At 47.3% G+C, this 12588-nt stretch overlaps 6 non-coding genes across 6 annotated transcripts; all 6 read right to left on the bottom strand.

Moving 5' to 3' along the window:
* Positions 1 to 1244: 1244 nt before the first annotated feature.
* Positions 1245 to 1316, bottom strand: TRNAV-CAC (transfer RNA valine (anticodon CAC)). Its single transcript has one exon. It is a non-coding gene; the product is annotated as a tRNA-Val (tRNA).
* A 3639-nt stretch (positions 1317 to 4955) lies between these two features.
* Positions 4956 to 5027, bottom strand: TRNAV-CAC (transfer RNA valine (anticodon CAC)). Its single transcript has one exon. It is a non-coding gene; the product is annotated as a tRNA-Val (tRNA).
* A 420-nt stretch (positions 5028 to 5447) lies between these two features.
* TRNAP-UGG (transfer RNA proline (anticodon UGG)) lies at positions 5448 to 5519 on the bottom strand. The gene has a single exon. It is a non-coding gene; the product is annotated as a tRNA-Pro (tRNA).
* Positions 5520 to 6830: 1311 nt separating this feature from the next.
* On the bottom strand, positions 6831 to 6902 carry TRNAV-CAC (transfer RNA valine (anticodon CAC)). The gene has a single exon. It is a non-coding gene; the product is annotated as a tRNA-Val (tRNA).
* A 2273-nt stretch (positions 6903 to 9175) lies between these two features.
* Positions 9176 to 9247, bottom strand: TRNAP-UGG (transfer RNA proline (anticodon UGG)). The gene has a single exon. It is a non-coding gene; the product is annotated as a tRNA-Pro (tRNA).
* Positions 9248 to 10562: 1315 nt separating this feature from the next.
* TRNAV-CAC (transfer RNA valine (anticodon CAC)) lies at positions 10563 to 10634 on the bottom strand. Its single transcript has one exon. It is a non-coding gene; the product is annotated as a tRNA-Val (tRNA).
* Positions 10635 to 12588: the final 1954 nt, after the last annotated feature.

Genomic DNA, 12588 nt, shown 5'->3' with positions numbered 1-12588 from the left:
AATGCCTATTCCTGAAGTTTGTTCCTGCCGCTGAAAGCCTTGTCGGTGTATGAGCCAAATGAATGCCCCAGTCGGCACGCTCTGACTGTCTTCACAGGTCTCCTCCTCATCCCGAAGGTTGGTGGCCCATTGACATCAGGGTGGAAGGTGCTTGCGATACACTGTTCCTTCCTTCCTTCCTTCCTTTATTCCTCTTATGCTGTTTATGTAATAAGAGGGGACGATACACAGAAGAGAGAAAGTGGCCCAACACACTAGACTAGCAGTCTTCTGATCAATCTGCAGCTGGCAAGGTGGGGGAGAGCCTTTATTTTGCACCTGCTGGGATCTGCATTGGCAGAAGCTCTGAGGGCTGGGCCTTTCCTTTTGCCTGTAAAAACAAAAAGCAGCCCTCCTCCCTCCAGCCCTGAGAGCATGGGCGTGACACTGGAAAAAGCAGCATCTCCCCTTTGGTAAAGATGACCATTGCACAGCTGCTCACTCAGAGCTCGATCGTGCTCGATCAGGCGAGATATATTTAGGTCACCAGCAAAGTCTGTTCTCTTTTCTTGCGTAGGGTGAGCATTCACAGAGCCCAGCTTCGTTGACAAGAGTGCAAAAGGTGTATACTAAAAGCTTTCTGCTTTACTTGAGCGCCATGGCCGTTATTATATTTTGGCTGCTCCAAGCAATCTCTGTCCAGCCGATGCAAATTTCCAGCTCAAATTTTCCCAGCACTCAAAAAGTCCCTCCTCCCGCCAGCTCTGCTTTCAGGAAGTTCAGCAGAAGCAGTCCAACTTCTGTTCCCACTTCAGAGGAAAAGCTTTCTCGGGCCAGAGAAAGCCAGGGAATCACTGTACCGGCAAGTGCATTTCTTACAACTGGTAATCCCTCAGAACACAGAAATGAAGAAGCTGTATATGAAAATGTATTATTTCTTTGGTACACTAACCTATGTAACTAATATGGACCATTTCAGAGGACGGAGCTGACCCAACTGTGATCCCAGAGACCCAAATACCCAGCAGTAGGGAAAATAAATCCTCTCTGTGCTCTGCAACATTACATACACAAAATGCAAGCGCGTGCATTTTTTTATTGGCCCCATATACAGAATACATGTGAGGATGCTTGCCTTCCCAGTGTATTTCTCAAGCTCTTGAGAGCATATGCTATTTCCATGGGAACGCAAATAAGTTCATACTTTACATTTGTGTGTGACAAAAGGGGAAAAAAACTATTTTGTGTAAAATGCCAGCAGAGAGTGTTTCTGCCCGGTCTCGAACCGGGACCTTTCGCGTGTGAGGCGAACGTGATAACCACTACACTACAGAAACAGCTGCTTGCTCACCTTTGTAGGGACTGGGAGAACAGGTGCAAAGGGCAGTGCAAGTGGACCTGCTTAAAGACTAATCAAATGCCTTGCGCCTGAAGCTCACACAATCCAGCCTAAAACATACGTCCTATCAAGCATGCGCACATATACAAGTATGCCAGCTGAGGGCCTATGCAGCGTACAGAGGGAAGGACATATTTCCACTTTGAGATCGGACGGCCAAAACTCACAAGCAAATCAAGGAATGTTACTGAGAGCTAACAGAGAACACAAAGTGCTTGTCGCAAGGACATGGCACGCAAAGAGGTTCAGGAAGTGAATTGTTCATCGACTACTGCTTACCGAGAAAACCAGAGAGTCTGTCCAATGAAAATAACATTGAAAAAACAAAAAAAAGGAGCTCAAGTTAACCACCTTGATTGGGCTCGTCCAGGATTTGAACCCGGGACCTCGCGCACCCAAAGCGAGAATCATACCCCTAGACCAACGAGCCACGGTCCTTTGAGCATTTGACGGAATTGTCCTCAGCGTTTGCACCCCCCTTAGGATTCGAGGCCAAGAATGCCTATTCCTGAAGTTTGTTCCTGCCGCTGAAAGCCTTGTCGGTGTATGAGCCAAATGAATGCCCCAGTCGGCACGCTCTGACTGTCTTCACAGGTCTCCTCCTCATCCCGAAGGTTGGTGGCCCATTGACATCAGGGTGGAAGGTGCTTGCGATACACTGTTCCTTCCTTCCTTCCTTCCTTTATTCCTCTTATGCTGTTTATGTAATAAGAGGGGACGATACACAGAAGAGAGAAAGTGGCCCAACACACTAGACTAGCAGTCTTCTGATCAATCTGCAGCTGGCAAGGTGGGGGAGAGCCTTTATTTTGCACCTGCTGGGATCTGCATTGGCAGAAGCTCTGAGGGCTGGGCCTTTCCTTTTGCCTGTAAAAACAAAAAGCAGCCCTCCTCCCTCCAGCCCTGAGAGCATGGGCGTGACACTGGAAAAAGCAGCATCTCCCCTTTGGTAAAGATGACCATTGCACAGCTGCTCACTCAGAGCTCGATCGTGCTCGATCAGGCGAGATATATTTAGGTCACCAGCAAAGTCTGTTCTCTTTTCTTGCGTAGGGTGAGCATTCACAGAGCCCAGCTTCGTTGACAAGAGTGCAAAAGGTGTATACTAAAAGCTTTCTGCTTTACTTGAGCGCCATGGCCGTTATTATATTTTGGCTGCTCCAAGCAATCTCTGTCCAGCCGATGCAAATTTCCAGCTCAAATTTTCCCAGCACTCAAAAAGTCCCTCCTCCCGCCAGCTCTGCTTTCAGGAAGTTCAGCAGAAGCAGTCCAACTTCTGTTCCCACTTCAGAGGAAAAGCTTTCTCGGGCCAGAGAAAGCCAGGGAATCACTGTACCGGCAAGTGCATTTCTTACAACTGGTAATCCCTCAGAACACAGAAATGAAGAAGCTGTATATGAAAATGTATTATTTCTTTGGTACACTAACCTATGTAACTAATATGGACCATTTCAGAGGACGGAGCTGACCCAACTGTGATCCCAGAGACCCAAATACCCAGCAGTAGGGAAAATAAATCCTCTCTGTGCTCTGCAACATTACATACACAAAATGCAAGCGCGTGCATTTTTTTATTGGCCCCATATACAGAATACATGTGAGGATGCTTGCCTTCCCAGTGTATTTCTCAAGCTCTTGAGAGCATATGCTATTTCCATGGGAACGCAAATAAGTTCATACTTTACATTTGTGTGTGACAAAAGGGGAAAAAAACTATTTTGTGTAAAATGCCAGCAGAGAGTGTTTCTGCCCGGTCTCGAACCGGGACCTTAACCACTACACTACAGAAACAGCTGCTTGCTCACCTTTGTAGGGACTGGGAGAACAGGTGCAAAGGGCAGTGCAAGTGGACCTGCTTAAAGACTAATCAAATGCCTTGCGCCTGAAGCTCACACAATCCAGCCTAAAACATACGTCCTATCAAGCATGCGCACATATACAAGTATGCCAGCTGAGGGCCTATGCAGCGTACAGAGGGAAGGACATATTTCCACTTTGAGATCGGACGGCCAAAACTCACAAGCAAATCAAGGAATGTTACTGAGAGCTAACAGAGAACACAAAGTGCTTGTCGCAAGGACATGTCACGCAAAGAGGTTCAGGAAGTGAATTGTTCATCGACTACTGCTTACCGAGAAAACCAGAGAGTCTGTCCAATGAAAATAACATTGAAAAAACAAAAAAAAGGAGCTCAAGTTAACCACCTTGATTGGGCTCGGGACCTCTCGCACCCAAAGCGAGAATCATACCCCTAGACCAACGAGCCACGGTCCTTTGAGCATTTGACGGAATTGTCCTCAGCGTTTGCACCCCCCTTAGGATTCGAGGCCAAGAATGCCTATTCCTGAAGTTTGTTCCTGCCGCTGAAAGCCTTGTCGGTGTATGAGCCAAATGAATGACCCAGTCGGCACGCTCTGACTGTCTTCACAGGTCTCCTCCTCATCCCGAAGGTTGGTGGCCCATTGACATCAGGGTGGAAGGTGCTTGCGATACACTGTTCCTTCCTTCCTTCCTTCCTTTATTCCTCTTATGCTGTTTATGTAATAAGAGGGGACGATACACAGAAGAGAGAAAGTGGCCCAACACACTAGACTAGCAGTCTTCTGATCAATCTGCAGCTGGCAAGGTGGGGGAGAGCCTTTATTTTGCACCTGCTGGGATCTGCATTGGCAGAAGCTCTGAGGGCTGGGCCTTTCCTTTTGCCTGTAAAAACAAAAAGCAGCCCTCCTCCCTCCAGCCCTGAGAGCATGGGCGTGACACTGGAAAAAGCAGCATCTCCCCTTTGGTAAAGATGACCATTGCACAGCTGCTCACTCAGAGCTCGATCGTGCTCGATCAGGCGAGATATATTTAGGTCACCAGCAAAGTCTGTTCTCTTTTCTTGCGTAGGGTGAGCATTCACAGAGCCCAGCTTCGTTGACAAGAGTGCAAAAGGTGTATACTAAAAGCTTTCTGCTTTACTTGAGCGCCATGGCCGTTATTATATTTTGGCTGCTCCAAGCAATCTCTGTCCAGCCGATGCAAATTTCCAGCTCAAATTTTCCCAGCACTCAAAAAGTCCCTCCTCCCGCCAGCTCTGCTTTCAGGAAGTTCAGCAGAAGCAGTCCAACTTCTGTTCCCACTTCAGAGGAAAAGCTTTCTCGGGCCAGAGAAAGCCAGGGAATCACTGTACCGGCAAGTGCATTTCTTACAACTGGTAATCCCTCAGAACACAGAAATGAAGAAGCTGTATATGAAAATGTATTATTTCTTTGGTACACTAACCTATGTAACTAATATGGACCATTTCAGAGGACGGAGCTGACCCAACTGTGATCCCAGAGACCCAAATACCCAGCAGTAGGGAAAATAAATCCTCTCTGTGCTCTGCAACATTACATACACAAAATGCAAGCGCGTGCATTTTTTTATTGGCCCCATATACAGAATACATGTGAGGATGCTTGCCTTCCCAGTGTATTTCTCAAGCTCTTGAGAGCATATGCTATTTCCATGGGAACGCAAATAAGTTCATACTTTACATTTGTGTGTGACAAAAGGGGAAAAAAACTATTTTGTGTAAAATGCCAGCAGAGAGTGTTTCTGCCCGGTCTCGAACCGGGACCTTTCGCGTGTGAGGCGAACGTGATAACCACTACACTACAGAAACAGCTGCTTGCTCACCTTTGTAGGGACTGGGAGAACAGGTGCAAAGGGCAGTGCAAGTGGACCTGCTTAAAGACTAATCAAATGCCTTGCGCCTGAAGCTCACACAATCCAGCCTAAAACATACGTCCTATCAAGCATGCGCACATATACAAGTATGCCAGCTGAGGGCCTATGCAGCGTACAGAGGGAAGGACATATTTCCACTTTGAGATCGGACGGCCAAAACTCACAAGCAAATCAAGGAATGTTACTGAGAGCTAACAGAGAACACAAAGTGCTTGTCGCAAGGACATGGCACGCAAAGAGGTTCAGGAAGTGAATTGTTCATCGACTACTCCTTACCGAGAAAACCAGAGAGTCTGTCCAATGAAAATAACATTGAAAAAACAAAAAAAAGGAGCTCAAGTTAACCACCTTGATTGGGCTCGTCCGGGATTTGAACCCGGGACCTCTCGCACCCAAAGCGAGAATCATACCACTAGACCAACGAGCCACGGTCCTTTGAGCATTTGACGGAATTGTCCTCAGCGTTTGCACCCCCCTTAGGATTCGAGGCCAAGAATGCCTATTCCTGAAGTTTGTTCCTGCCGCTGAAAGCCTTGTCGGTGTATGAGCCAAATGAATGCCCCAGTCGGCACGCTCTGACTGTCTTCACAGGTCTCCTCCTCATCCCGAAGGTTGGTGGCCCATTGACATCAGGGTGGAAGGTGCTTGCGATACACTGTTCCTTCCTTCCTTCCTTCCTTTATTCCTCTTATGCTGTTTATGTAATAAGAGGGGACGATACACAGAAGAGAGAAAGTGGCCCAACACACTAGACTAGCAGTCTTCTGATCAATCTGCAGCTGGCAAGGTGGGGGAGAGCCTTTATTTTGCACCTGCTGGGATCTGCATTGGCAGAAGCTCTGAGGGCTGGGCCTTTCCTTTTGCCTGTAAAAACAAAAAGCAGCCCTCCTCCCTCCAGCCCTGAGAGCATGGGCGTGACACTGGAAAAAGCAGCATCTCCCCTTTGGTAAAGATGACCATTGCACAGCTGCTCACTCAGAGCTCGATCGTGCTCGATCAGGCGAGATATATTTAGGTCACCAGCAAAGTCTGTTCTCTTTTCTTGCGTAGGGTGAGCATTCACAGAGCCCAGCTTCGTTGACAAGAGTGCAAAAGGTGTATACTAAAAGCTTTCTGCTTTACTTGAGCGCCATGGCCGTTATTATATTTTGGCTGCTCCAAGCAATCTCTGTCCAGCCGATGCAAATTTCCAGCTCAAATTTTCCCAGCACTCAAAAAGTCCCTCCTCCCGCCAGCTCTGCTTTCAGGAAGTTCAGCAGAAGCAGTCCAACTTCTGTTCCCACTTCAGAGGAAAAGCTTTCTCGGGCCAGAGAAAGCCAGGGAATCACTGTACCGGCAAGTGCATTTCTTACAACTGGTAATCCCTCAGAACACAGAAATGAAGAAGCTGTATATGAAAATGTATTATTTCTTTGGTACACTAACCTATGTAACTAATATGGACCATTTCAGAGGACGGAGCTGACCCAACTGTGATCCCAGAGACCCAAATACCCAGCAGTAGGGAAAATAAATCCTCTCTGTGCTCTGCAACATTACATACACAAAATGCAAGCGCGTGCATTTTTTTATTGGCCCCATATACAGAATACATGTGAGGATGCTTGCCTTCCCAGTGTATTTCTCAAGCTCTTGAGAGCATATGCTATTTCCATGGGAACGCAAATAAGTTCATACTTTACATTTGTGTGTGACAAAAGGGGAAAAAAACTATTTTGTGTAAAATGCCAGCAGAGAGTGTTTCTGCCCGGTCTCGAACCGGGACCTTTCGCGTGTGAGGCGAACGTGATAACCACTACACTACAGAAACAGCTGCTTGCTCACCTTTGTAGGGACTGGGAGAACAGGTGCAAAGGGCAGTGCAAGTGGACCTGCTTAAAGACTAATCAAATGCCTTGCGCCTGAAGCTCACACAATCCAGCCTAAAACATACGTCCTATCAAGCATGCGCACATATACAAGTATGCCAGCTGAGGGCCTATGCAGCGTACAGAGGGAAGGACATATTTCCACTTTGAGATCGGACGGCCAAAACTCACAAGCAAATCAAGGAATGTTACTGAGAGCTAACAGAGAACACAAAGTGCTTGTCGCAAGGACATGGCACGCAAAGAGGTTCAGGAAGTGAATTGTTCATCGACTACTGCTTACCGAGAAAACCAGAGAGTCTGTCCAATGAAAATAACATTGAAAAAACAAAAAAAAGGAGCTCAAGTTAACCACCTTGATTGGGCTCGTCCGTGATTTGAACCCGGGACCTCGCGCACCCAAAGCGAGAATCATACCCCTAGACCAACGAGCCACGGTCCTTTGAGCATTTGACGGAATTGTCCTCAGCGTTTGCACCCCCCTTAGGATTCGAGGCCAAGAATGCCTATTCCTGAAGTTTGTTCCTGCCGCTGAAAGCCTTGTCGGTGTATGAGCCAAATGAATGCCCCAGTCGGCACGCTCTGACTGTCTTCACAGGTCTCCTCCTCATCCCGAAGGTTGGTGGCCCATTGACATCAGGGTGGAAGGTGCTTGCGATACACTGTTCCTTCCTTCCTTCCTTCCTTTATTCCTCTTATGCTGTTTATGTAATAAGAGGGGACGATACACAGAAGAGAGAAAGTGGCCCAACACACTAGACTAGCAGTCTTCTGATCAATCTGCAGCTGGCAAGGTGGGGGAGAGCCTTTATTTTGCACCTGCTGGGATCTGCATTGGCAGAAGCTCTGAGGGCTGGGCCTTTCCTTTTGCCTGTAAAAACAAAAAGCAGCCCTCCTCCCTCCAGCCCTGAGAGCATGGGCGTGACACTGGAAAAAGCAGCATCTCCCCTTTGGTAAAGATGACCATTGCACAGCTGCTCACTCAGAGCTCGATCGTGCTCGATCAGGCGAGATATATTTAGGTCACCAGCAAAGTCTGTTCTCTTTTCTTGCGTAGGGTGAGCATTCACAGAGCCCAGCTTCGTTGACAAGAGTGCAAAAGGTGTATACTAAAAGCTTTCTGCTTTACTTGAGCGCCATGGCCGTTATTATATTTTGGCTGCTCCAAGCAATCTCTGTCCAGCCGATGCAAATTTCCAGCTCAAATTTTCCCAGCACTCAAAAAGTCCCTCCTCCCGCCAGCTCTGCTTTCAGGAAGTTCAGCAGAAGCAGTCCAACTTCTGTTCCCACTTCAGAGGAAAAGCTTTCTCGGGCCAGAGAAAGCCAGGGAATCACTGTACCGGCAAGTGCATTTCTTACAACTGGTAATCCCTCAGAACACAGAAATGAAGAAGCTGTATATGAAAATGTATTATTTCTTTGGTACACTAACCTATGTAACTAATATGGACCATTTCAGAGGACGGAGCTGACCCAACTGTGATCCCAGAGACCCAAATACCCAGCAGTAGGGAAAATAAATCCTCTCTGTGCTCTGCAACATTACATACACAAAATGCAAGCGCGTGCATTTTTTTATTGGCCCCATATACAGAATACATGTGAGGATGCTTGCCTTCCCAGTGTATTTCTCAAGCTCTTGAGAGCATATGCTATTTCCATGGGAACGCAAATAAGTTCATACTTTACATTTGTGTGTGACAAAAGGGGAAAAAAACTATTTTGTGTAAAATGCCAGCAGAGAGTGTTTCTGCCCGGTCTCGAACCGGGACCTTAACCACTACACTACAGAAACAGCTGCTTGCTCACCTTTGTAGGGACTGGGAGAACAGGTGCAAAGGGCAGTGCAAGTGGACCTGCTTAAAGACTAATCAAATGCCTTGCGCCTGAAGCTCACACAATCCAGCCTAAAACATACGTCCTATCAAGCATGCGCACATATACAAGTATGCCAGCTGAGGGCCTATGCAGCGTACAGAGGGAAGGACATATTTCCACTTTGAGATCGGACGGCCAAAACTCACAAGCAAATCAAGGAATGTTACTGAGAGCTAACAGAGAACACAAAGGGCTTGTCGCAAGGATATGGCACGCAAAGAGGTTCAGGAAGTGAATTGTTCATCGACTACTGCTTACCGAGAAAACCAGAGAGTCTGTCCAATGAAAATAACATTGAAAAAACAAAAAAAAGGAGCTCAAGTTAACCACCTTGATTGGGCTCGTCCGGGATTTGAACCCGGGATCTCTCGCACCCAAAGCGAGAATCATACCCCTAGACCAACGAGCCACGGTCCTTTGAGCATTTGACGGAATTGTCCTCAGCGTTTGCACCCCCCTTAGGATTCGAGGCCAAGAATGCCTATTCCTGAAGTTTGTTCCTGCCGCTGAAAGCCTTGTCGGTGTATGAGCCAAATGAATGCCCCAGTCGGCACGCTCTGACTGTCTTCACAGGTCTCCTCCTCATCCCGAAGGTTGGTGGCCCATTGACATCAGGGTGGAAGGTGCTTGCGATACACTGTTCCTTCCTTCCTTCCTTCCTTCCTTTATTCCTCTTATGCTGTTTATGTAATAAGAGGGGACGATACACAGAAGAGAGAAAGTGGCCCAACACACTAGACTAGCAGTCTTCTGATCAATCTGCAGCTGGCAAGGTGGGGGAGAGCCTTTATTTTGCACCTGCTGGGATCTGCATTGGCAGAAGCTCTGAGGGCTGGGCCTTTCCTTTTGCCTGTAAAAACAAAAAGCAGCCCTCCTCCCTCCAGCCCTGAGAGCATGGGCGTGACACTGGAAAAAGCAGCATCTCCCCTTTGGTAAAGATGACCATTGCACAGCTGCTCACTCAGAGCTCGATCGTGCTCGATCAGGCGAGATATATTTAGGTCACCAGCAAAGTCTGTTCTCTTTTCTTGCGTAGAGTGAGCATTCACAGAGCCCAGCTTGGTTGACAAGAGTGCAAAAGGTGTATACTAAAAGCTTTCTGCTTTACTTGAGCGCCATGGCCGTTATTATATTTTGGCTGCTCCAAGCAATCTCTGTCCAGCCGATGCAAATTTCCAGCTCAAATTTTCCCAGCACTCAAAAAGTCCCTCCTCCCGCCAGCTCTGCTTTCAGGAAGTTCAGCAGAAGCAGTCCAACTTCTGTTCCCACTTCAGAGGAAAAGCTTTCTCGGGCCAGAGAAAGCCAGGGAATCACTGTACCGGCAAGTGCATTTCTTACAACTGGTAATCCCTCAGAACACAGAAATGAAGAAGCTGTATATGAAAATGTATTATTTCTTTGGTACACTAACCTATGTAACTAATATGGACCATTTCAGAGGACGGAGCTGACCCAACTGTGATCCCAGAGACCCAAATACCCAGCAGTAGGGAAAATAAATCCTCTCTGTGCTCTGCAACATTACATACACAAAATGCAAGCGCGTGCATTTTTTTATTGGCCCCATATACAGAATACATGTGAGGATGCTTGCCTTCCCAGTGTATTTCTCAAGCTCTTGAGAGCATATGCTATTTCCATGGGAACGCAAATAAGTTCATACTTTACATTTGTGTGTGACAAAAGGGGAAAAAAACTATTTTGTGTAAAATGCCAGCAGAGAGTGTTTCTGCCCGGTCTCGAACCGGGACCTTTCGCGTGTGAGGCGAACGTGATAACCACTACACTACAGAAACAGCTGCTTGCTCACCTTTGTAGGGACTGGGAGAACAGGTGCAAAGGGCAGTGCAAGTGGACCTGCTTAAAGACTAATCAAATGCCTTGCGCCTGAAGCTCACACAATCCAGCCTAAAACATACGTCCTATCAAGCATGCGCACATATACAAGTATGCCAGCTGAGGGCCTATGCAGCGTACAGAGGGAAGGACATATTTCCACTTTGAGATCGGACGGCCAAAACTCACAAGCAAATCAAGGAATGTTACTGAGAGCTAACAGAGAACACAAAGTGCTTGTCGCAAGGACATGGCACGCAAAGAGGTTCAGGAAGTGAATTGTTCATCGACTACTGCTTACCGAGAAAACCAGAGAGTCTGTCCAATGAAAATAACATTGAAAAAACAAAAAAAAGGAGCTCAAGTTAACCACCTTGATTGGGCTCGTCCGTGATTTGAACCCGGGACCTCGCGCACCCAAAGCGAGAATCATACCCCTAGACCAACGAGCCACGGTCCTTTGAGCATTTGACGGAATTGTCCTCAGCGTTTGCACCCCCCTTAGGATTCGAGGCCAAGAATGCCTATTCCTGAAGTTTGTTCCTGCCGCTGAAAGCCTTGTCGGTGTATGAGCCAAATGAATGCCCCAGTCGGCACGCTCTGACTGTCTTCACAGGTCTCCTCCTCATCCCGAAGGTTGGTGGCCCATTGACATCAGGGTGGAAGGTGCTTGCGATACACTGTTCCTTCCTTCCTTCCTTCCTTTATTCCTCTTATGCTGTTTATGTAATAAGAGGGGACGATACACAGAAGAGAGAAAGTGGCCCAACACACTAGACTAGCAGTCTTCTGATCAATCTGCAGCTGGCAAGGTGGGGGAGAGCCTTTATTTTGCACCTGCTGGGATCTGCATTGGCAGAAGCTCTGAGGGCTGGGCCTTTCCTTTTGCCTGTAAAAACAAAAAGCAGCCCTCCTCCCTCCAGCCCTGAGAGCATGGGCGTGACACTGGAAAAAGCAGCATCTCCCCTTTGGTAAAGATGACCATTGCACAGCTGCTCACTCAGAGCTCGATCGTGCTCGATCAGGCGAGATATATTTAGGTCACCAGCAAAGTCTGTTCTCTTTTCTTGCGTAGGGTGAGCATTCACAGAGCCCAGCTTCGTTGACAAGAGTGCAAAAGGTGTATACTAAAAGCTTTCTGCTTTACTTGAGCGCCATGGCCGTTATTATATTTTGGCTGCTCCAAGCAATCTCTGTCCAGCCGATGCAAATTTCCAGCTCAAATTTTCCCAGCACTCAAAAAGTCCCTCCTCCCGCCAGCTCTGCTTTCAGGAAGTTCAGCAGAAGCAGTCCAACTTCTGTTCCCACTTCAGAGGAAAAGCTTTCTCGGGCCAGAGAAAGCCAGGGAATCACTGTACCGGCAAGTGCATTTCTTACAACTGGTAATCCCTCAGAACACAGAAATGAAGAAGCTGTATATGAAAATGTATTATTTCTTTGGTACACTAACCTATGTAACTAATATGGACCATTTCAGAGGACGGAGCTGACCCAACTGTGATCCCAGAGACCCAAATACCCAGCAGTAGGGAAAATAAATCCTCTCTGTGCTCTGCAACATTACATACACAAAATGCAAGCGCGTGCATTTTTTTATTGGCCCCATATACAGAATACATGTGAGGATGCTTGCCTTCCCAGTGTATTTCTCAAGCTCTTGAGAGCATATGCTATTTCCATGGGAACGCAAATAAGTTCATACTTTACATTTGTGTGTGACAAAAGGGGAAAAAAACTATTTTGTGTAAAATGCCAGCAGAGAGTGTTTCTGCCCGGTCTCGAACCGGGACCTTAACCACTACACTACAGAAACAGCTGTTTGCTCACCTTTGTAGGGACTGGGAGAACAGGTGCAAAGGGCAGTGCAAGTGGACCTGCTTAAAGACTAATCAAATGCCTTGCGCCTGAAGCTCA

Source organism: Ambystoma mexicanum, chromosome 2q (assembly GCF_040938575.1).
Source record: "Ambystoma mexicanum isolate Mex_15411 chromosome 2q, UKY_AmexF1_1, whole genome shotgun sequence".
In the NCBI taxonomy this organism is placed as follows: Eukaryota; Metazoa; Chordata; class Amphibia; order Caudata; family Ambystomatidae; genus Ambystoma; species Ambystoma mexicanum.
This window is presented reverse-complemented; position numbering and strand designations above follow the sequence as displayed.